The 25460-nt window shown below is 51.7% G+C and overlaps 1 long non-coding RNA gene across 1 annotated transcript; it reads left to right on the top strand.

Annotated features, from left to right (window-relative positions):
• Positions 1 to 6745: 6745 nt before the first annotated feature.
• LOC118981656 (uncharacterized) lies at positions 6746 to 11419 on the top strand. Its single transcript, XR_005065386.1, has 3 exons — positions 6746 to 6756; positions 6978 to 6980; positions 11293 to 11419. It is a non-coding gene; the product is annotated as an uncharacterized LOC118981656 (long non-coding RNA).
• The last annotated feature ends 14041 nt before the right edge of the window (positions 11420 to 25460 follow it).

Consider the following 25460-nt stretch of genomic DNA (forward strand, 5'->3'; position numbering starts at 1 on the left):
TTACACTGAAAATGAGACTTTCCATTTTTCACTGTAGAAAAATTCTCTTCAATGATTGTGCCATTCGATTTCTCTCTGGAGGGAAGAGTGTAAACACTGTGAAAAAACTGAATCTCCTGCACTCGCCACAGCCTAAACTGAGGGTTAACAAGTTCAATCAGAACGTATTACATTTACATCTGGGGGAAGACTGGGGGTGGGGGTGGGGGACTAACTGTCTGTCTCATTAGTATTCTTCACTATGCAAAACATCTACGGTGCTGGGGTTCCAAGATCCTGGAAGGTATCTGTAAGGACCTCACAGGGCCTGCAGGGCCCACTGGTTATGAGCCAACTGGTTATGAGAAGTTTTCAAGTTACGACAGAGGCTGGCAAATGTCGAGAACCTGCTCGATAGCTGAGCACCTGTGACTCATCCTACAGTCCCAGGATATGCAAAACCCAACGAGAAACGCAGGGAACCGGGATGGAACTTGGCACGATGCCGGCTGGTACCAGTGACCAGCCAACAGTGCGGAAACGCGTGCCCCGCCAGGAACAGCCCTCGCGCCGGTGCTTGTCTGTGGAGATTCGTCGGGACCGAGACACGTTCTGCCACATGCGGGCTCCCAGCAGCAGTGGGATAAATAACCTCAAGAAATTTTCTCTTAGAAACGAGGGCTCACTAAGAAAAAAAAAACCCATCTCAGAGGACAAACTTTTAATTAGCTTTGCTCAGACAGCACAGAGATGTACCAAGTCAACCAAGTCCATGGATTAGACCTTTGAGGATGGTGAGTATCCCATCTATGGGATGTAGTCTGGTGACTGGATTGAAGGTCAAAGTTCAGTGTTATCTACCATCCACCATCAGCGACCTCTGGGAAATCTCTCCAGCATACCATCCTTCCATTTCACTTCCAGCCAGTTGTCATTTCTGACCTGTTGGGTCAGATTCTTCCTGTCCTCTTGCCTGAGGTTCAGGTCCCTTCGACCCATCCACCTCGCCCAGACGCCCCTCCCTCAGTCTGCCCCAGCCCCATCTCCCCTCTGGCTAAGGTAACACCTAGTTATAAACTAAGTGTCAAACTATGACTTGTCTGAAGGGGAGACGCCTTTGCTTGTCGGGACACACCTTTCCCAGGTGCCCCGAGGCCCCGCAGCCAGGTGGAAGAATCACTCCACTGAATGCTTGGTGGTCCAATCACCCAGACTCATGTGTGAGGCACGCTTAAGACAACACACACCCACAGAGGGGTGGGTAGCTTGTACTTGCGAATAACGTCGGCACCAGGGTTTCAGCCCTGAGAGAAAGATGTTACATAAACTCAAGTTGTAACAGTATTACTGCTGATCTACGCCCAGCTCTAGAGTCACTGATTTGCCACATAAAGATCCTGGTCCGGAGAAAGGCCAAGACACTAAGTAACCTTCCTCCGGGTAATTAGTGTTCTGTTCCAACCGGGACGCTGTGGATCCAGTCGGCAGGAGGGTGAAGACATGCTGAGCCGAGGGTGTTTACAGGGTGTTTACAGGGTGCAGAGAAGCTTCCGGCTGAAGCCGGACGGCGACGGAGTTAGAGCCGTAAGGAGAAGTGAGTCCTTCCAGGAAAGCTATTTGCGGAACCATCTACTGTTCTGTTTAGCAAACACTTAGTGGTCACCCTTTCCATGCCCAGCGTTAGACTAAGCACTGAACGCCCAAGGTAAACGAGACGTGGTTCCTGCCCAGACAGAGTTCATGCTCCTGTGCCATGCTCTTTACCCTCGCTGCATAGCCAAATCGCCTGCCTCTGGTTGGAACTTGAGATTCCCGTCCACACCTCCGGGCCCACACTGCACTCGAGGTCCAAGGATGACCTTGTGTGTTTCATAGGTGACTCTGACGACTTGATGACTAGCCAGATGTGGGAAGCACTGGTCTAATGAGGCAGTTAAACATCTGATGTGTCTGGGAACATTTTTCTCTTTGATCACAAGTGATAATTTATGCAATTGCTTGGCAAAGTGAAGACCACTCAGCTCTCATACACAAGGGCCCAAAGTCCATCTTAATCTCATAACTTATTTGGTCCCCAGAACTCAAAACTGTGCAAAGAACAGAATCAATAAACAGTCGTTAAATAAATACCAAGGTAGAGAGACATATAGAAACTTTTCTTCAAATGACTCCATTAGAAAAATTCTTGTCCAGTTCAGAACCAATTGCTAAGTAATGTACTTTAATTTGTTTTTCTGTAACAAATCTTCTGAATTTTTCAAGCATATTCTCTTGGTGGCCTTAAATCATTTTTGGAAAAAAAGTGTGAGGTATAAATCAGCATATAAATAAACAAGATAAATTCCTGAAACTTTCTAGCATCATCACCTCCCCAAAAGAACTTTTACTTAATGATTTTTTTTAGAAACTAAGGATTTTGTTTACCTTTTGCAAGGAGCAGAGACCAAAATAAGAGATATAGTTCTTTCTGTCCCTGAAGCTCTAACCCTGATTCCTTCCAGAAGTAAGCAGATATCTTTGCCAGTAGTTTAAAAAAAATATTTCCCAATGGCTTTTGATTTCCTTCAAAATATCATAATTATATTACAAGGCAATTGTAAGGAAAGCACCCAAACTTTGTTCAGGAGAAAAGCTGATAATTTGGCACAGTTAATAGAATAAAGCAAGAAATACACTTTATTCACCTTAAACTTGGGGGGAGGGGAAGAGATGTTCAAAATGCATATGAAGTCCTTAGTAATTTGATATTTGAAACCCTTCCATGACTGGAAAAGTGAGTCTTGGGCTCCATTTCGGTTCAGTTTTTAATTGCTTGGGCCCATGATAAACATATAAGGCAAAAATAAAGCTCAGACAGCGTTCTCGCCAGCACCTATTCTTGTCTCTCTGCTGGGGCAATCCATTATCGTTCCGACAAACAGGGTCAGGAACACCGTTTCATCTTTCTCGGGGCAATTAAGAAGCAGCCATTTCAGGAGCCAAGAAAGATAGCGTCTCAGAAGTTTTATTTTTCTCAAGTCCCTTGATGCTATAATTTTAGAAAAAATGTTTTTGAGGTCACTTAGTGTTCACGCCAAAACAAGAGCACATGTCAAAGGAAACGAGCGAGCACATGGTTTCACCCAGTGGCACTCCAGACTCTGCAGGAAGGAAATTTCAGTGACCCGGAGTCAAGTGCGCGGGGAGCCCTCAGGCTCCCGAGAGCATCGCTGCGGGGGGCACCGCCTGCCCACCGCACAGTGGTGCTCGTTCGGTTCAGCACGGCTGCTCTCTCATCGCCTCCCCAACGTTCCTCCTCAGGCCGTCAGCTCGGTTCTGGTTGCTGTCCAAAGCCGTGTCTCAGCAGACCAGCTAGCTGCCGGTGAAGAACCAAAAGGCTTATGCATATTGGAAAGAGAGAAATGAGGAGATTTCAGTGCCAAGTTCTAGGCTGTCCCTTGCTGACCACTGAGGCTCACATTGGTGCCACGTCCTAGTGTGTGAGGAGCGTCAACTGCCTTGACTTTTACATTTCCTGGACGCGTTCCTTATTTCCCATTGCACTCTCCTTTGCTGACATCACGTGTGCTGACTTCACCTCGGTACCTGGATACGACTCACCATACATGTTTCGGCTCAGGCCATTATTCTATAAACTCAAGGGCCCGCTACCAGGCTCTCTCTGCTCAAGCAGCCCCAGGCTCCCCAACCCCCCTGTGTTTCCATGTGGATTCACTGCCATGGATGTTCTCTGCCCCCTCGCTGTAACCAGCCCGGCCCCCGCCGACGCCCACATCCCATCAGTCCCAAAGCCCCACAGAGGATGTCCCTTAAATACCACTCTCAGATTGATCTCCACCCCTTTGTCTTGGCTGCCACTCTCCTCTCCGGGACCCTCCCGGGCAGCTGCACCAGCCTCCTCGGTCCGGCGCTGGCCTCTCTCCGACTGCCCTTCCCCTCTCCTCCCCGGGCACTGCCGCCTGAAAGGGAAATCCGATCGCGGTACTGTATTCACTAAACCTCTTTCTTAGATGGAAGTGTGCCTCCCAATTCAGCCTCCCACAGCTCTTTCAGACTGTCTCCTCGGCTCACCGCCCTGCCTCCTGTGTTCAACGATGTGAAAACGTTTAGAGTCTCAGCATATGTGATGAGCCTCAATCCCCGCCCTTGAAAAGCTTCACTGCCCCTTCTTCTTCACCACGAACACCTCTTCCAAGCGAGGTCAAAAAAGGGGGGGGGGTGACTCGGCTCCTCTCTGGACATGTCCCATCCCTTCAGATGGCACTAAACATCCCCTCCTTAGCGCCTTGCTAGAGGAATTGCTATTAGAATAGACACCTCTTATTTAACAAATTCAGCCAACAAAAACTTGTTGAGGGCCTCCTGTGAGCCGGACACTGACTGCACTGGGTTCTGGGGATACACGGGGCCGCGAAGTTGAGCTCCCGGATCACGAAAACACCAGTTCTGTCTCAATGACACTGCCCGCCCCTTGTCCGTGTGCCTGTCCCAGTCAGCAGGTCTTTCTCCCCGTAGACTGCAAGTGTGTCGAAGTCAGGAGCTATGACTCATGCACTGCGTTATTCCTAGAAACTTGCACTGTGCCCGGGGTCTAATAAACATGCAAAGGTTTGTTTTAGAGGCCTGAGTAAAATACACCTACATCTGTGGCGGGCTGCTGTAGAGTAGCCCCGTGCTCTTGCAGAAAACGCGCGCCCCCCAACGCTGCCCTCCCCCGTGCGGTTAAATCCAGCAGTTGCCAGGATTTCAGCAACAGGGAGCTCCCAGCTGGGCTTGTCAGATGTCTCTACAGTGCCGTTCTGCTGAGCTGGGGCCTGTTCCCTGTGCTCCGACGCTGGTGCTAATCCTTCCCTGGAGAGCGTGCAGGAAGAGTCTGGTCTCTCGTTCTGATGACAACGTTCAAGTGTTTGAAGACAATGATTGTGTCCCTTCTCTTCTCCAGATATCACATAGCCTCGTGCTGCAATCGTTTCCTACTCTAGGACGCTAAGTCTCTCCCCCAGTGCGGACTCTGAGCCTCCCTGGCAGGCACCGCCCTTGTCCTGTGGCCTTTCTCCTCCTCTGTAAAGAATACAAAGTGTGTCGAAGGCTCTGCTGTGATTTCTCTGAAGTGTCTTGTGCATTCAGGGCCCATCCAGCCACTGGGCTTAGAAGCAGAAGATGAGGGGCGTGTGCATGTTTACAATGGGAAAATGGTTGTTTCGGGAATGTGGAGTGAGTTGCTGTAAATTCACCCTGGGAGTTGGGTGGTTCCACAGTTCTGAGAGTGGGCATCGAATACTGGGTGATATTGTGTGTTAAAGGAGCATTTCCCAAACACGACCGTAACTCCCATGGGCACTGCCCAGGTGTGTGTTTGGCTGGGTCTTTAGGACATTCCAAGGGACAAGACAATCGAGCACGAATGTGCACGGAAGCACAGAGGTGAGGCAGCGGGTGCGGACTTGAAGTTCCTTCATCATGAGCCTTTAGGGGGAAGAGAAATGGAAGCCCTCGCTGTGAGATGCGGTGAAGGTGGCAGATGAGCTAGAAACCATCTCCTAAGGTCGCGGGTAACCCATGGCAAACCCTGAAGTGAGTGATTCTGTTCAAAGTGCCAACAGTGTCAAAGACAGACTCATGCTGTTAAGATATCATCTCTCATCAAATTGCACACGGAGCTGCAGAAGCCCTGTTGACGACCGCTTTGCGTGGAGTTCACATCATCTCAGCGCAACCCAGAAAAGCCAGAAGCCAGTAGTCCACGTGCTCCAGAGACTGCCCAGGGTTAAAGCCGGGAAAGCCAGAGTTGCCGCCAAGTTCAAGGGCAAGCCCATGACCAGAAAGAGGAGACAAACCCAAGAAGATTAGAGCATGGGGCACATAGTGGGCACTGAGGAAAAGGACCTGAGGAGCAAAGGTGGGAGCCACCAAGGGGGCCGCCATGCCCAGGCAGCCCTGAAGCGGGTGGGGAACTCCACACTGCCTCCTCCCGAGGGTGGGCTTCCCAACTGGTGCCCAGAAGGCAGAGGGTCGACATAAATTCCGAACTGTCCCTTCCGTCTTTACATGGCTCTCCCCCTAGAGGACAATACAAGTAAACAGAGAAGGCAGCAAACTGCCAGAGGAGATGTTCCCTTACATTTCTCGCGGTCGCACCGAAGGGCAGACCTGCCCCTCCCTAACAGGCACCGCCCTCACCGGGGACGGCAGAGCGTCACCCAGTTGCGCCTCAGGAGGGCTCCCCGAGGCCCCTCTCTCCTCTCTCCCTCCGTAGCAGAGAGGGTGTGATGGGTCCCACCTGCCGCCCAAGCTTGGCGTTTATCGCCCGTCCGGCAGTTCAGCACACACCATCTGCCGCAGGCCCGTGCTGACTTTAACTCAGCATGTAACTCGTGTGTATCCGTGTCTTGGTCCCCAAATCTAGCTGTAACCCTTGGGGGGTAGTGTGTTCACCTGTGAGCTTATGGGGGTCGATAGTTTGTTTCAAGTCACTGGAAAACCTGGCATCGAGCTGCAGACACTTTTTGTTCAAAATATATTTTGGAGGCAGAAACAGAAGAAGCAAAACGTGAAAGGTCCTTGTTTACAGGACGAATCCCGCTTACAAAAGTTTCAAACATTTATAGGAATGCCACTGGCTTCTTACAGAATCGATGGCTCTTGTGTTTGAGAAAGATGTAAAAAGTGGACGGTTTTCACAGCCGAAGGTAGGACCAAAGCTTTGGATGTGATGTTCACACACTTTCCCCCAAACTCTAACTCACTCCTGGGAAACTGGTCTTTGAAAACTCATCTGTGACAATACGCCACTAAGGAGGATGACACGATGCGTGTGGCCGTAGGTCTGACTACTTCCCTTGTTATTTCACTAGACCAATTTGCCACCGAGTGCTGAGTTTCACCAGTGCTACAAAGGAGTCCTGCGAGAAGCTTCTCACGCGGTGTCCTGTATCTCTTTTTCGTTCCATAAAACTTTGTGAGACAGTTACTGCGACTAAAACAAAAGTAAACACAAGTCAGTAATTACTGCGAAATGGTGTTTTCTTGTTTAAAGAAACACCACTGTGACAGAGGCCAGGCCACTGGTGGTCCGTCGATGGCCCCACCTCGGGCTGTGACCTCTTTCTGTCACTTCCAGCCCTGGGGCTCCACTAGCCAAGACATTCAGGGCCACGTGGCTGCAGAGGCCAGGCCTGCTGGCCAGGTCAAAGCCTCCCGACTGTTCTCCCAGAGGCCTCACCCCACTGGGTCACGGGCTTCAGTTCAGAAGTGGGAGGTGAGCATGATGAAGCCAAGAGGCATCCCTTCCATATCCGCCGGGAAGGCCTCGCCCGCCCACCCACCTGCGGGCAGTCACACCTGCAGGTGCTGGGGAACACGCACACGGTGACTCAGGCCAGGGACTCGCTCCACAGTCGAGTTCGGGCTCAGGAAACGCGGCCAAATTTCGCCCGGTTTAGGTTTCTCACCTTCGGCGGTACTTGACAAGTTTGGCCAACTGCGGTTTTTGCCCAAACCCCAAACAGGTGAGTTTTCACTGGGTTCCAGTTTCACTGCGTCATCTCCTTCTGTTTGTACAAGCAACACGTGATGTAAGGGGGGGAAAAGGAAACCACATTTTTGACTAAAAAGAACTTTGACCTTGCTACATAAAGCAAGTACTTTCAAATGTAATATAGCTATAACTTTTCCACCCCCCATGCTTGGATTTAATTTGATTTTGGTTCTATACACAGCTAGAAATAAAAATGAAAGGACAAAACTTGGGGGTGAATAGTATTAGAGAGTTAGAGCTAGATTCCCGGCAGTCCAAGAAGCGGTTCACAGACACGTTTCATGTGCTGGCCCCACAGGCGGGGCCCAGGCCGACGTCTGCGGGGGGTCACACCGGTTCACTTCCTGACTAGGCCCAGGAAGCCCACAAACTGTGACACCCAAAAAGTCTGTGGACAAGTCGGGGTCACTTTGTTTAGCTACATGACAGTCGAGAACCCTTGGCCCTTAGAAAGTTTGGGCCCATTGTAATTAATCCAGAAGTTTAAAGCCAAACAGTTCGGTTGCCTCCCCCTGCCCACCCGGCCTTTGCGTCAGATGGTTAAGAAAACAAAGGGCAATTCAGGGGCCAGAAAAATATTTCCACCTTTGCCACAGCCAGCAATCTAAAGAGATACACATTTCACAAATCTGTTTTCTAAAAAAAAAAAGAAGAAGAATGAAGCTCATTTGTTGGTGAATTTTTAAAGAGCCAGCCAGGCCCCCACACATGGTGTGCATTCCCGTGCTAGGGAAGTGCACTGGTGTGGGTGTGACCAGAACAGCAGACCTCAACACTGATGGCTTCTAGGGACACTTACGACCTCTCCCTTAATGTCACTGTCATCTCTGAAATGTTTGTGGTAGCCTGCATGATGTTTTTTTCCCTGTGTATAAATATAATAATAACTTGAAAATATGTATTCGCAAAGACATACGCACCCCTGAGTTCACAGCAGCACCACTCACGGTGGCCTGGACATGAGACACCCACAGTGCCCTGTGATGGGAGACTGGGTAGGGAAGATGTGGTGCGTGTGTGCAGTGGGACGCTGCTCGGACACAGGGAGAGACGAAGCACCGCCGTCTGTGACAACATGATGGACCTCGAGAGCATCACACTGAGTGAGATGAGTGAGATGGAAAAACCTAAGAACCATGTGATGTCCCTCGTATGTGGGACACAAAACTGACATCAATGCAGTGGTTGCCAGAGGGAAGGGGGTGGCCGGTGGGGGGTGCACAGGGAGCCTAATACAAGGTGACAGACCATGGTTTGACTTTGGGTGGGGGGCACCTGGTGCAACAAACAGATCTCATATCACAGGAATGTATGCTGGAAACCTGTGTGACCCTATTAACCAATCTTACCTCAATAAATTTAATTTTAAAATGTTTTAGTGTAAGTACATATTATTCACCTAATAATTATACAGAAAGAATAAAGCTAGTTTACTCTTTCAAAAACTAAAATGAAGAGATACTAGTCAGAATGCATCAGCACTAACGTGGCACTTTGCCCCTTCACTCAGCGTGGATTTCCCTTGGTACTTGGAGGTCGGGCTTCAGTTAGGGGTGATGCGAGGCACCCGGTGACTCGTTCCTGAAAGCATCTCTGCACCGGGGCTCAGCATCCTGTGGGTGTGGCGGGGCAATGGACGAAGCATGCCAATTGCAGCATCCGTCTGTCTCTGAACGTCTGTCCCTCTCCCTGCCTGAAGAATACACCATTGACCAAAACCTGAAACTGCAACTCCGTCCCGAAGAAAGGAGATGGGTCACAAGTTGCTTTTAAAACACACAATGGAATTTTTTCCCTCGTAATTAATGCTGGGAGGAAAACGGCTGACTCTCCCCACAACTCGAGCCAGCCCTGGCCCACAGACAGGAGGAGGAGGACACCCAGCCACAGGCCTTTCTGCAGCTAGACAAACGCCAGGGGCATTCATGAGGGACTGGTGACACCGAGGGCGGCATGCGGGGTGTCCACTGGGATTGTTGTTTGTGGAAAGAGATGGTATCTTGAAGGCAATGACAACCTCGCTTCCCTGATGCTAGAAAGACGAGGAGGTGAGAGGGGACTGTGTCCCCCGAGGTCAGGCACAGTGGCCACATGCCCCTTCCAGGAGGCATTGATGAGTCTTCGCACTTCTGTGAGAATTTTCCGTCTCTAAAGCAAGGCGTTCATCTCTGGGCCGTGGAGGTGTGCGTGAGCCCCAGGCTGGGGGTGAGGGGACTTCCCTGGAGCCGTCGCCCAGTGGGTGCCCTGATGACAACCTGTCCTGTGGACAGCGATAAGGTTTGAGTCCACGCCGAGTCTTTTAAAAATGCAGCGACGATGCGCCAGCATCTCTCTGCCTCAGCTACGTTTTTCCTCTGTTTCAAGTTCCTTTCATGGCAATCCCTGCTCTAGTTACCTGTGTGGGACGGGCCAGCCTCGGGGTCCAAAATGAGTGATTCGCTCTTCCCTTATCAAGACTGTCACTAGGGCCCTGGCTGGGGTGGCCCAGTGAATTGAGCACCGGCCAGCAAACCAAAGAGTCGAAGGTTTGATTCCCACTCAGGGCACATGCCTGGGTTTCAGGCCAGGTTCCCCCAAGCAGGGCACACAAAAGGCAACTGCACATTGATGTTTCTCTCCTTTTCTCTCTCCTTCCCTTCCCCTCTTTCTAAAAATAAATATTTAAAAAATAATAAATAAAATAAAAGAATAAGATTGTAACTAGGGGTTGAATAACTAGGGGCTACCTATCATCCTCCAACCCTCCCTGCCCACCGCCGGTGTGGAGGTGAGATGCAAGGGCCTGAGGAGCCGGCGGGTACCTCCCGTCCCAGGCCACAACTCAGAGCCTTCTTCCATTGTGCTGAAGGTTTGACCTCTTCCCCGACTCTGCTCCCTGGGCCGGACCATGAGGCCAACAGAGACAGCCTGGCTCTTGCCAGGACCTCGGACGGTGTGTCCACTGCCCAGTCTGATTGTTGCCTTCAAACCGGAAAACACAGTGTTCCTGACTGTGTGCAGGGAAAACATTGACTTCTGGCCAATACTCCCCTTCGCCTGGGATTAGGCCAGTGAGAAAGAACAATTAGCAGGCTGCGCCCGGCGCGGAGGGCGTCCCGGCAGTGCAGGGACGACGTGATCTGTGTGTCTGAAAGGAGCTGCTGACAACGGCGGAGAAACCCAGAGCGCATCCGGGAAATCGCTGACGAGGCGTGCCGCCCTCCAGCCTCCGCGCCAGGTGTCACACAGAGGACCGGGCATCGCCTCTCCCGGCTCCGCACAAACTTGTACCCTGGGCCCCAGGCCAAGCATGACTTCTTCGGGCTTACCCCGTTCAAACTTGCAAGGTGCGTCCCCCCACTCTGCCCCCAACCTCCCTCGCCGCGCACACGCACGCAAACACACCCACAAGCCCGCGCCAGCCCAGCCCCGGGAGCCTCATCCATCACCGGGGAGCTCTCTGCTGCTCGTTCGGAAGCCGCGCCATCGACCGCACGCGGCTTGGTCACGTCGCTGGCCCCAGTGCTGGTCATCGGCTGTGGATGTGTTTGACCTGTTTCCTGTAGTAAAGCGGCAGAGTAACGTGATTTCAAAAGGGCATGCACAATCACTCAGTGTGGAAACTGTCACTCGGATGTGACGTGCAGGACAGGGAAGGCGGTCAGCAGTGTTGAGTGACCGTGTGCAGTGTGTTGGACCGGTGCCAGGCTCACTGGGGGGACCACTTAGTAACTTACACAGCTGTCTAACCACTATGCCAGGCGTGTCTAACCCATCCTCACCAGGGGCCGCATCAGCCTTGCGGTCGCCTTCAAATGGCCGGATGTGACTTTAGGACTGTGTAAATGTAACTACTCCTGAACTAGGGGCCAGGAGCTCGGTGTTGCCGCCGAGCAGAAACAAGGCGCCGGGCCTGATAAAACAAGGTGGAGGGGCCGGATTTGGCCCGAGGGCCTGGTGTCTACCCCGCCCCCACCCCGTGCTCTATGCTGTCCACCCGAAACCAACATAATGTTGTACGTCAACTGTAATTGAAAATAAAATTTTTAATTAAAAAAAAGAACAAAAGAAACAGTATGGTAGCTTCCACATTTCTCCAGAAGTTAGCCCTCTGGCGAGAGGCTTGGAGCCTGAATCACTGGGACAAAAAGTCAAGACTGGTGACATTTGTGTAAGTACTCTAGTACTTCCCTTAAGAGTCAGATACAATGCCTCAGGCCTTTGAGAGGTTTGAGGGAGAGAGTAACGACGAGGACCGTGAAACTGGATCTCTGGGGCGGGCCCCCACGTACAGGAGAAGGACAATGGCATACTCAGGGTGAGTCACACACCCGTGCGGGTGAAACGGGGAAGGTGGGGAGCATCTTGGAACGTAAAGAGACTCCCCACTCCTGCAGGCAAAGGACAGAGCAGACTAAGAATCAGACCCCGTACGCAATGACGGCAGCCGTGCAGCTCAAAAACCCCCTGGGTCCTCAGCCTCGAGGTCTGCTGGGCCAGGGCAAAGGGCCTGTTTGGGAAGGAAGGGAACCCTGAAAACCAGCATGAGAATATCCGAGTTGATGCCGTCAAAATCTTAAATTCCCAGATTGCTCTTAACTAGGCGTCAGCCACCCTTTCCATACCCCAAGGAGACCGTGACTCCTTGAGGTTTTCTGGGCCACAAGGTGGCTGTTGCCTGCACTCCCCAAAGCAGCCAGGGGCACAGGCCAGGGAACAGGCGTGGTCGTGTGACAATAACCCTCCCTTACAGGACCAGGCCTTTCACCCCACACAGCTCTTTCACCCCAATCAAATCAAAGGCACACACGAGATGAAGAATGGCAGAAAACAACAACAAAGCCTGGTTTCTTGATGACATTTCTGGACACGACATGGGACTGATTACCTCTTAGCTTCTGCTCCGCCCTGAAAGCCTCCTGGTGAGCCCCCGCAGTGCAGGCATAGGTTACCCGCGGCCGAGCGCTTCCGAGCTGCCTCTCGGCGCGTTCATCTTCCAGGAGCAACGCCGTGAGTGTCATCGGCCTTTCTTGGAGTGACATTGGTTGTGTGTATTTTTGTGCCACTTCTCTCCATGCATGAAGAAGCTCGGGGATTTCATGTTGAGAAAACATTTCACAACAGAAGCACAACCCACAAGAAGAGAAACATGAACTCTCTGTTTCAGGTTCACAGACGCTTCACAGGTAATTCATGATGTTTCATCAACACCCCAGAGCTAGACCGACAAGGCAGGCTGTCCTGTGCCGCTGGCACCGGACACATCGCAGCACCGGCCAGGCCCTCAGCGCAGCTCCGAGGCCGGCAGAGAACGCGGAGCAGCATCTCTGCCCCCCGGCCCCCGGGTCTAAATGGCAACATTGGAACTGGGTGTACGATGTCAGGACACAGGCCTTTTATCCGCACAAAGAACTACTCCACTGCAGAATCGGCCTCCTTCATTTTTCTTGGTGTGAGTAACCCCAACAGCAGCCACAGGCACAAAGCACAGGAAGATCTCTGCTGTGGGAAGGAGCACCGAGGGGGGAATGGCAACCGGGGGCGCCCAGGAAGAGATGCCTGCTTCCAGAACTGAGGAGCCCGCAGGTTCTGCTCTCCTTAGCAGACCTTTCCCAAGATTGCCCTTCTGTTTGCCTCTCTGCAAAATGGAAATCTCGCCATGCCTTAGAGACCACGCTTAGAGACCATGCTTTGATATTGGGAAGTAAGAAAGAAAACAAAATTGCTGTTAAGGAGCACCAAATCTCAAAAGGGTCAGGTGTAGGCGCATGCGCAGTGACAGTGCCGCTGGCCCTTACCCAGGAGACCGCAGTAGAGGGCAGCGCAGTCCTTGATCTTGCTGTGTTTATTTATTTGTCCAACATTAAAGGGCGTTGCATAAAATGGCTGTGAGAAGGAACTGTGACTTCCTATTGTTTAAGATTTTAGGATCAGCTGTGAAACATTTCAAGGACTTTCTTGTTGTTTTTAAATTCAAGGGAGGCTCTGGTTCTGAAAACAGCCCGGGACCCAGTGCGGGAAGGACGGATGCGAAGCCCGAGCTACCTTGGAGTCTGGAAAAACACCTTGACTTCATCTCAGGTGCACCTGAACCTTCCGGGGCAACGATGGGAAATCACGGCCCTCCCAGCAAGCGCCAACTTGACATTGTAGAGGCGTGCTTTTTTTCTTCCTACAACTCAGACAGGTTTTTTTCAGTCTTAGCAGAATGGCTAGACTAGGTAATCCAGATAAGCAGCTGCTGCCATGCGATCCTTTCCTAAGGTTTTAATGTGGGGCTTCGAGCTCGCCCGGCTTTGGGCTCTTTGGGGAACATTTGGAGCAAACTTTCTTGATTGAAAGGTTTGCTGTCAGGTCTCTCTGTCTGATCTGCCTCGGACGGAGGGTCTGCACCCGAGATATGAAATCACGCTGGAAACACGATGTAGGCTGGTAAAGGAAGCATGGTCTTTAAATGCTGATCCTGTGCAGCTAAAAAAAAAAAAGACCCTTAAGTTTATGCCCTTATTTTTAATTTCCTTAAGTTTTAGATTTTGCTGGAGTAGTAGCACTCCATTTTCTAGATCCCAGGATACTTACTCACCTCCTGCCTCTCAGAGGGTAGAGCTGGGGGGTCGTCCTCAGTGAGATGTGATGGTCGGGGCTCTGCTGTCCAAGCTCCCTCTGTTCCAACAACTCGGCCACTTAACGGGCGGCATGGGCTCGAGGTAATCGCCTCCTGCCCACATTTACCATCGTCCTGTGCGGCATGGGGGTGTAACTGTGGCTGATAAAGCTGGCCCCTGGACTAAAAGAATAGATCCATGAGGAGTGTTTCATACAGGATATAAGGTAGTCACACATTCAACGTTTATGACAGGTTCTAGCATCAAAATAACATTAATACCCACCTTAGGGACGAGCTGCATTCTACGTCGCACTTACCAATTTTTACCTTAACAGTTGAAAGAGAGGAAAGAATTTGACCTGAGACTTTTGACACATGCCTTGTTAAATTAATGCAATCAAATTTTGCCTATTTGGCAAGTGGGCCTCAAGAGCACTAATGGGTTGAGGTTCTTTAATGAATGGCAGCGTCTCCTGGAAAGGAGGCTCTGCTTTCCTCAGCCACAGTCGGGCGAGATAACTGCCCCCCCTGGTATTTCCCTGCCGTCTATGGACTGTGCCTGTGAATGACGCCTCTGATCACAGACACAACTTGTGGCCCAGAACACTTGCTGCAGAGTTTTTCTTGCTTCCCTCTTTGGCTGGGGGTGGGGTGCCTGGCGGGGCAGAGTGCCCCAGGACCAGGGCCGGGGCAGAACCCCTTCCCGAAACAGCAGTGACACCGCTGACTGACAGGCACGCCGTGTGTGCAGGGACTGACACACCAAAGCGCTGGGAGAACCATTTTTTAACGACAGCTACAACCACACGTATATGCCTTAACCACAGACAGGCCGGGAACAGCTACGAAGCCTTGTACTGAGCCGCATCACCCAGTGGGAGACGAGAGCTGTGTTTGAAGTGGACACTGGGACGTGCCATCCTGAGCTTCCTACGGGACTAACTCATCCATCATTCTGGCCGCCGGCAAGGTTGGCTACCAGGGCTCAGAGTGCGGTCCCCCTTAGAGAACTGCACGCAGCCAGCGGGAGCCGCGTGCCCTAGTTGCAGCCCGTCCTTGGGCAGCCTGTATCTGAGGCTCGTTCAAGCAAGGCCCCGCTCCCCAAGGCGCTGTGGCTGCAGAGCTCTGCCCGACGCTGTGGTGCTGTGACTTGTCTCCTCTCTCCCACCAGCCTGCCGACTTCACTCCTGGGCAGGCGACGTTCCCGAGAACACCGCTGGGGAAGCGCTGTCCCAAAGGCCGTGTCCAAGGAGCCTGTCTTACCCAGACTCCCACTCGAATTGGCCACTCAGGGTCCCACCCCAACACCCCGGTCAGTTCTCTGCAGGATGGCCCGTCCCCTCCCACACAGACCAGCTCTGCTGTCCAGGGCGGGGCGGGGGGACGAGGAGAGGCCTATTTCAACCCCTTGGGTTCCCAGAATACACGCTACTTCCCAGGGAAAATTCCCCCCAACAAGATCCCCCGCCCAGCACCGGGGGACGGATGGGAACAGTCTCTGACACCAAATCAGTCACAGGAGGAAGCTTGCTGAACTGGTGTATTTCTAGCACCCTGTGCACACCAAAGCCTTGCCAGCGTTCCACACACACACACACACACACAGGGCTCGGCAGCAGAAAGAGGCCAGCGGGGCTCACAGGACTGTCCTGGAGCCTCCTCCCCACCCCCCACTCTCACCTCAGCTGGGGCCCTTGGTTTGCTCCGGGGACAAAGGTTTCCCCGAGCAGCTTGGTTTGGTCCTCTCGCTCCAAAGCTAACACACTGCCTTCCAGGGTTGTCCTCCTTCACCTGCCTTTGGGGGGCCAGTCCCAACTCCACCGCTCAGCTGACATCTTCAGAGCCTCGTTTGGACAGTCTTGAGACGGGATTTGCAGGCTTCATCTGAGTTCATTTTGCATCCAGTCCTCACCACGGCCCTGCTGGGTCAGCACCAGTACTTGACACTCGATGGCTGTGGAAACTTGGCTCAGAGGAGGGGACGCCCCAGATCACTGCAGTGGCGATGCAGTGGCAGAGACCAGCCGTCCATGGACCCCAATGCCTGCATCCTTTTCAACTCGATGCCTGTATCCTCACGTCGGGCTGCCTCCCCGTAGTCAGGGCTGGAGATGGGAACGGCACCCTCCAGGGGTTCGCTTACTGAGTACTTGCCAGTTGGAGCTGTATCCCGGACATCAGAGGTCGAATCGGGACTCCCATCCACTAACAACTGCTTGGCTCAGTCAATTTACTTAACTTTCTCCATCTTGTTTTATTTTTTATTTTTTTAAATATTTTATTTATTTATTTTTAGAGAGAGGGGAAAGGAGGGATAAAGAGAAGGAGAGAAGCCCTTAATGTGTGGTTGCTTCTACCACACACCCCCAACTGGAGACCTGACCCGCAACATAGGCATGTGCCCTGCCTGGGAATCGAACCAGTGACGCTTCGTTGCTCAGGCTGGTGCTCAGTCCACTGAGCCGCACCAGCCAGGGCTTGTTTCATTTTTTGAATTCCATCTGAGAAAGCTGGGTACTAACCCCTGTTCTACATCCATGTAATAGCCACTACATCAATTAGGATGCTTTGGGCTGCAAGGAAAATTCTCAACCATCAATAACAAAATAACAAAGGCATTTATGTCTGTCACATAATGAGAACCTGGAAGTGGCATTGCCAGGTTAATCCAGCGTCTCAGCCAGGATCTTCTTCCAATCTCATACTTCCCCTATTTTCAGCAAATTGGCCTTTTTTTCTCAGGCTTATCACCTCTGGGTCATGAGATGGCCACCTGATTGGAGGAAAGAGGAAGAAGCTTTGCTCAGAACTCTGTAGGAAGCCTATGTTGACTTTGCCGTACGCACAGTGAACCAGACCTGGGCCACGTGGCTCTCCGACACATCTCTGCCAGAGGGGGCCTAAGCCTCCTGAAAGGCGTGTCGTATCAGCCCCATGGCAGAGGTGATGTGTGCGGCTCAGACTGGGGAGGTGTCCAGTCTTGGAGCTCCACCCTGTCCCACATGACTGCAAAGCTGCCCTAGTAGTTACTGTGTGCTCAGAGGTTAGCGACTCCCCTTGGAACGCTGTTTCTAGTAAATCTAAGAAAATGTGTAAGTTGTGGTGAAGATATCAAAATGCAAAGACATATTGCATTTCAAAGGAGGCGTGAGACCACACACAGAATTGACAGTCACCCACAAACAGGCGACCTGACTCTGAAACACCTTACGCACACCGATGGTGCTCAAGGACACAGATGTCAGGAATTAGGGGCTGTTCTGTGTGTCCTGCCTGCCCTCAAGCCTGGGATGAGGACCGTTCATGGGTGGAAACCCTCGGAGGCCTCGGTGTGTCTTCTGCGGGGACGTCTGCAGGGATGGGGACTGGTGTTCACACGAAATCTGGAAAACTCTAAAAAGCTGGTGTGGTGGATTGTGAAATATGACCACAAAGTCCTCTCTGAATGGGTAACCTGGGCAAACAGTCAGAGAAACTACTGATCAACTCAAAGAACCATTGGAAACCATAATGCTAGTTATTTTAAGCCGTGGCCTGCATGGTTGGTCACACAGTGACGACAGGCAGCAGAAACTCTGGCCAGCTAGTCCAGGGCAGAGGACAGGCTGCAGTGTCCTGCACCTTGCCTGCGTCCCAGGGCTTGACGGGGGAGAGAGGCATGTGTGTTGACATAAAAGGAAGGGAGATTTGATTTCCAGTGAAGTCATTTAAAATACGGACTTTGGGGTATCCCTGTGGGGTACGCAGATCTGTGTGGAGTGATCCAACAAAGAAACAAAATGAAGAAAAACATGGAATGAGGGGAAGGGGAGGGAGGAAGGGACAACACTATGGACTGAAGAGGGATCGGCCGCTCAGAGACAGGCACCCTCAGCTCTGGGGCCGGGTCGTCCCATGGACTCCGGTCTGGAGCTGCTTCTGAAGGACTGATGGAAGCGCCTGTGGTTCTGGAGCCAGAACATCGGAGATTGTGCTCATCGGGTAAGAACTCCCCTCACCCCCTTCCGCATCCGGCCCCCCAGCTCCATCCCGGCGGAGTAAGAAACTGCAGCTCCCAGGCCTGGGGAGGGAGCAAGGCTGCAGTGAGCACGCAGCCCAAAGTGAAGCCTCGCTGGGGAAAGGGAAGCCTCGGCTTTACATCAAGTTCAAAGTTCTGATTCTGACCTGGAACTGAACACTGTAAACGACTCCACCGAGACTGCATTTTTTTACTTCCATGGACCAAAATGTCGTGGAACTGCACAAGTTTCCACCGAGGGCAGGGAAGGAATTTTCCCTCATTAAAAACTCTTACAAGAACAGTGGGAAACGAGACGCTTTGCCTCGGGCGTGTCCAGATTCCTGGTTTCAGAGCCCCTAAGCTACGTGGTGTTAGAAGGGCCACCTGGCGAGTGGGGAATGTGGCTGCAGGGCGCCTTAGTGACAGGAGGTCCCTGCCCCCACCCGAGTCACTCCTTGGTTAGAGAGACTAGAGGTGCACGTTAGAGGGAGGGCCGGTCACATTCGGGCTCCCCTCAGGAGCCTCGGCCTCCTGCGTTAAAACACTGAACTGCGCAGGATGTGAGTCCGGCCACAGATGCGCTTCTCTAGACCCCTTACGAAGCTCGTGCTCCGGTGTTGTCGGCTCGGGGACACCGAGCAGGAGCCGCACCACGGGAGACAGAGCCTACCGCCGTTTTGCCCCGAGCACATCCCACCCGTGAGGCCAGTGGGTCTCAGCGTCTCACAAGAATTACCCTGGGAACTTGAATACATGCAGGTTTCAGAGCCCAAATGCTAGACTTCAATGCCACTGCTGGGTTTGGGAGCCCAGGGTGTGGCATTGTAACCAGCACCCAGAGCACAGGCGGTTCTGGGAAGTGGGCTCCCAGGTCACGGTGGGGAAACGCTCCCTGAACACAAACGAAGACCAATGCTGCCGACCAACTCTGATAGAGCTCGCTCCGCAACATAAAATGCAGCCTTGCGAACGACTTGGGCGACGTGGGGCGGTGTTCGATGCTCCTAGAGAGAAGGGTGTCTTCAACCATGCATCCTAACTGCTCAGCCGATTGTCACACATTCCATCCATCTCCAGGAAAACTGGAGGAACACAGACCCATTTGGGAGCACACGAGCACATGTGAGAAGCACACGCTGGAAGACGAGTTGACTGCTGGAGTTTTGAAGATGTAAACAACTGAGAATACAGCGAGAAAGACGCTTGTTAGCCTGACTTCACTTAGAAATAACAGATTTCTTATTATCCCGAAATTCTAAGGTGAGGATGTCATTTTGCTGCCATAACCCAGGAACCTCATTTTCATGCTATTTTATCCTCCCCTGGAGTCAGCCAGCACCGGAGAACACACTGTTTCCCTAGAAACAAGAGGGTTTCCAGAAGTTGTCCAGGCCTCTCCTTCCATGAACGCCAGCTTCAGGGGGACCCTCCCGGGAAGACAGCGCAGCCAGGCTGCCCTAGAAAGCGCTCCACCCCTTCCCAAGGAAGAAGCACTCACCGCAGGGACACTGGAGGTCACTGGTCTGGGATCTAACACACAGGTTCGTGAAAAGTATCACTCACGATGAGGAAGGAGTAAAAACAGGCATCTCGGGAAGCCCCACGCTTGCCATCGCAGCCCAGAATTCCATCCACCCGGCAGGATGAGCCAACCGTGGTCAGGGGTGAGCCTCCCCGGACGACAGGCACCCCCCGTGTCCCTGCAGAGGGAACCACCATTTCACGGGAGTTAAGAGAATTTTCTAAAACTCGAACACATTTCACCATGCACCTTGTGAAATGTTTTCAGAAAACTGAAAACCAAGGCTCCCGTAACAGATTGGTTCACATCTCAGAAAGTGGAAAAGAAAGGAAGTCATCTAGTCAACTAGCAGGAGAAGAAACGACAGCAGATAGACCCTCCTCAGCCAGAGGGGTTGTTGGTCCTACGAATTTCAATTCGCAGACGAGAAATCTGTCCGCCGTTTCCGGATTCCTTCCCAGCAGCACGCCTCCTCCACCGTTTAAGCACTAATTGCCTCATTCCATGTTTTATTGGAGTGAAAGCCATGCGAGTCACTATTTTTAACTGTTTCTCGTCTCTGCGCCTCCTCCCGCCATTTGCTGAGTCCCGCGTTAGACTCCACGGTTTCCCCGGTCTCGTTATCTCCCCTCGTCCCTGCCCCCGTGGGGTTCAGGGCCAGCGGGCTGCTTCAAAAACACAGGGTATTTTTATGGGCACAAGTATCTTCACTTCTGTCAAAGAAGAGAATGACACATAAGGAAAACACTTTCAGTCTGTAGGTGTTTTTCATGAGCAATGCATTAAAAAGACAGAGGATGTCTGAGGAGACGATAAAAGCTTTGCCTAAAACTTGACGTAAACCTCTTTGCCTTTAGCAGTGCTGGAATAGGCAGCTGCCCCCGGCCAGTTCCATGTCAGTTTGTCTGGACTCCTCACGTGATGACATTCTGTGCACCCTCGCTGATGAGACTCCAGACACCCAGCACACAGACCAGGCCACTCCGCCCTGGGGCTGACTCTGCCTCCCATGAAAATGTCACCCGGACCTAATCGGGCGCAACACAGGGCTGCACTGGGACACAAGGCCTCGGTGTCTGTCCCACAGCTCCTGAAAGCTGGCCAGTGGTTAAAGTGGAGCAGGAGAATCGGAACGGTCCGACGATGGCATCTGGCCTCACGGGCGAGTCCTTGGAAGAGAGTGGCTGCTTTCTCGTGTTAATGACTGTCTTTCTCTCTGGGTAAACTTAACGATGGAGGGAACTTGTGCGTGCCCTGCCCCCAGGTAGCCGTGCGTGGAGCACACGGAGCGTGCAGCAGAATGCCCCTGCCCCACATCTCCGCAGACCCCTTTCCACTGTTTTTGCACGTGGTGCCCCTTTGGCTGCCCATTTGCCTCCAACAGAGGGTGCCCACTCCTTTCAGGAGAGTCGTCCTCCGGCTGTTGGCGTCCAGTGGCACGCCTGCCTGGGAGACATCGGCGCTCTGGGGGACCAGGCAGAAAGGGAGCAGGGGACAGAAGGTGGCCCTCACCCAGGGACAGGGAAGCACAGCCCCGCCTGGCTCGTCAGGACAACTCTGTGGGCAGCTCGCAGTCCAGAGCTCCCTGCAGACAGGACAGGTGGACACTATGCTGGACTGTGCCTGAGACAACACAGACGAAGACACGTGACGCGGGTCCTTCGACTAAAGGGTTGTGAATGGCAATGATTTCAGTCACTGAGTCACAGAGTCATAGCGTGTCCAAACCGAGAGGGGCCCGAGCTGGGGCAGCAGAGACGTGACAGAACTCCCCTGCATCCCCACAGCTGGGACGGAGCAGGGACTCCAAGAACCTTGGTCTCCTGGCCGGAAGGCCACCATTCTTCCACCATCAGTGTCTCCTGAACTTGCCATCACCATGATCGGACTGTGTACACAGTTAGAGGTGAAACCGGTCAACGGAAGGCTGAACTTTTCATTTTCATTATGTCTCATGGAAAAGTGCAGACGTGAACTCAATTCCAAATTAAACCTAGGCCTATTCTGATAGACAGACAGACAGATTCCCCTTCTTCTCTCGCTCTCTCTGCTCTCTCCTTCTCTCTCCATCTTCCCACCACACACCTAACAGATACAGCCAGTCGAGGGAGAATACACCCTGACCTGTGGAGCAGCTTGTGTGCCTGGAGGTCAGTCACAGAGGGCATGCGGTCCCCTTGCCAGTGCCAAACTGCTGTCTCCCCGACAAGACACAGTTTTGTCCCAAAGGACACAGGCCAGACCCACCCCAGTGCTCCCGTAGCCGGAAGGGTCTGTGAGTGCATACCCATGAAGGAGCCTGACTAGAATTACTTACAAACAGTGAAGGGACAGGTAACACTCTGCCCAGCATCACACCTTCCCACAGCATAGGCCAAAAAGGCCCCTGCGTGTCAATGTGACCTTGGGCCAAGGCACTCCACCCCGTTCGGCCCCCTCCTCTCCTCCTCTGTAGAACGGGAGAAATCTTGTGTCTTCTCTGTCTTGCGCCTGATTTTTCATGGACCTGGGCTTAGCCTAGAGCAAGGCTTCAAAACATGTGAGCTATTTTTACTGTTGTGGCTATTATTCTTGTAATTACTTGGGAATAAAACAATACAAGGAGGGCTATGAAAATGATTTTAGAAAACATTTTAACTGCCACAATTTCACTTGAGTCTGTCCAGCACTATTTCAAAAAAAAAAAAAAAGGCCGAAACAAGGCAAGGTAACAGATCGAACTAACCATACTAGCATACCGAAAGCGCACTCAATCACATTATCAAAATAAAATGCTATAATCTTGTTTCTCCTCTCTTCCCCTTTCCTTCCCCTTTCCCCCCACTTGCCTGTGCTTTCTCTTCCTTTACTCATGAAGTGTCCTTTTGTTCCTTTGGAATGTAGGTGAGTAGTTAGAGATTTAAGATTACCCACCAAACTACTGGTGTTTCTACCTGCTCCTAGAACAGGATTTGTTCATTCATGGATTCCATGAAGAACGCGTGAGTCCTCTGCACCAGGCCCCCAGCTGGACAGGCCAGAGGACTAGCCACACGTGCGGGGGCCATTCTAGACCACGGCTCCTCCGCAGGCCCCCTCGCAGGCTCTGTTCGCTCCTGGAGGAAACCTGGTGGGTTTTACGAGAAGTGAAATCCTCCCCTCTCCCTCTTGGAAGGAAGGTTTCCCGGCCTGGCCTGGAGCACACAGACTGCCGGGCATGCTCGTGCCTGGGTGGGGCTCCTGCTCTGGACCTGGCCCCGAGGGGCCGGGGGCTCCTTAAGGAGTCAAGAATTCTAAGTTTCATTCTCCCTCCATTATGCCTCTGGGTGTAGGAGGCACTAACAGAGTAGCTTTTGGAAGTCAAACAAGGGAATTCTGAAATGCAGATAGAAGTCAGACCAAAGAGGGAGACAAGAGAATACCAACCTCTGAAGCCTGTAAAAGAAGCCTGTTGAATTTTAATCGTCTTCACTACAGTGTTTGTAATTGTTGATCTTGTATGGAATCTAATAGTTCCAATGAAAAATGTGTCGAGCCTTGGGTCCAAGGACATCATCATTATAAGCACATAAGTGCCTAGGACAATATAAGTCTCCCCATGGCGCTGCTGCTGTGGCCTTTGATCCTCGGTGTATTACTTACTTATTTATTGATTTATAAAAATGAGCTGTCAAGCTTTTCCTAAGAAGTCCAAGGGCACATGAACAAAATGTAGGAAATATACAACCACAAAAAAATAAACCGTGAAGTATAAACCAGATCCCTAAAGTCCAGGGCACTCTGCCTAGGTGAGTAGGATAAATCAAAAATACACTTTCTAGACACACCCCGAATGTCAACAAACAAAAACTTTGTAAAACCCAGAGAAGGAAGTTATATAATAAGGGCTTATATGAGACATAATATACATTGGCAAGACCCTGATCTAAACACTATGAATTTATTTACACTTGGCCCTTCTTCAGAGACGGGCCTGAGACTCTCACCAGAAAGTATGAAGAGTATGATTATCTCAAACACCAGCAGGGCCAGAGGTCGTGTACTTGGCTTTCAGCATTTAATATTATTTTAAGCCAATTAAAATAACTTGGTTTCCCAGTGGAATGATTCCATTAAATAATAGCTTTGTTCACTGCGAGTGTGGTTGTGTGGTTCTTTACCGAGTGAGATGGAAGTGGGAAGACATGAAGGGTCGAGATGTAACTCAGGGCAAAGACGAGGGGAAGTGCGTGGAATCAGCTCCGGGCAGTGACCACGCAACAGAAACCCCGCGAAGTGGGAGCGTATCATCAACCGTTCCCACTGGCATGGGTCACAAGATGCACATTTATCGTTATTCTTTCTTTCTCGATGACCTAAAATTTTAGAACACAGAACTTCTATTTTCAACCAGTATTTAACCAGTGTCAAAAAGAAAAGCTAAATATATAATGTTCTTCACTCTTCATTTTTAATCCCAGCTGAAACGCAGGGGATTTCATGATTTCCCTGAGCACGACTCCATTTCACTCTGCTAATGACAGTCCCTTGTCTGAAAGCCTACGGGCTGTTAGCTCTGGGCTGCCGTGGAGAGCCAAGTTGGACTGGCTGAATAGGCCAAAAAAAATCAACTTGGGTCCAGAGTCATCCCATTTAGCTGCTGGCACAGAATAATTTACCAGATAATTCCTAACCTTGCCACTTAAATTTGGCTGCGTCCCTCAATGTTTTTGACCAAAAATACCAAAGTCTACACGCAGTGATTGAACACCCCAAATTTCCTGCAATCCGATGGGCTTTAAAGGTACAGAGGTTCGTTGGGGTTGTGTCCCAGTGGATTAAGCAACAATGTGGTGGCCCGCCTATGAGGCTCCTTGGGAGGGAGTCCACACAGGCGGGCGACTCAATGTCTTACCAAGAACGCTGGCTCTTGCAGACAGTCCCTGCATTCTTTGTCCTTCTCCTCTACCACACGCTACCCATGGGCATGACGTCCTGCTCAGTACATGAAGCAGAGTCACCAAAGTCTAGAGTGCCACCAGCAGTGACGCTGTGGGCTCTCCATGTGCTAGTCGGCAGAAGCTGGTCCTCCCTGGCCCTCACTGGCCCTCACTGGAGGTTCCGATGGAGTTCTGCTCTCCTTCTGCCCCTCCCCACGTTATGCAGTTTTACACTTAACTCACTGCCCCAGTGGAGGGCAGCAGTCCAAGTGACCCCTGGGCGGGCTGGCTTATGCACATGTAACTCTGCTCTGACCCCCCGGGGCCTATTCCATCCCCTGTTTCCGTGTCTGTTCTGTAAAGTATTCAGTGGAAGACTGAGAGCACCCATCGTAATGCATCCCCTTGGAGAGAAAATACTAACTCTCTATATTCCTCAAGTAATTCCTCCTCACAATACTTGTTTCTCTTCTGTCTGCTGCAGATGCGTGCAGCCATGCCTCAGAGACATACACTGGGAGCCTCACATCACTGTCCCCCAAAGGGTAGCCGCACTCAGCTAGACCGGTTACCACCAATTACATGTGCTTTGTGCCTCCTTAACCCTCACATACCGGTCAGGGGTTCTGCAAGGAACGGATGGTACAATCAAAGGGCTGATTGAAGAAAGTTTGATGACGCAGCTGTTTACAGAGCTGTGGGCCAGGTTCAGGCTGTCCATGAGGGATGGTGAAACAGGCAAAGACAAGCTATGGAGGAAAGATTTGATCTCCTCTGCACAGAAGAGGGTCTTGTTGCTCAGTGGCAGCCAGAGCCAGAGAGGAGGGCCAACCCCACTGACACAGCTGTGACTGGAGGTGAAGGAAGGCCACCATTGCCCACGCCAGGTAAGGCTAAGCAGGGAGAGGAAAACTCCACCTGCCCTCGTCCTCTGCCTG

This window comes from Sturnira hondurensis, unplaced genomic scaffold, assembly GCF_014824575.4.
Source record: "Sturnira hondurensis isolate 20B ecotype Veracruz unplaced genomic scaffold, ASM1482457v3 Scaffold0024400, whole genome shotgun sequence".
NCBI classification, from domain to species: domain Eukaryota; kingdom Metazoa; phylum Chordata; class Mammalia; order Chiroptera; family Phyllostomidae; genus Sturnira; species Sturnira hondurensis.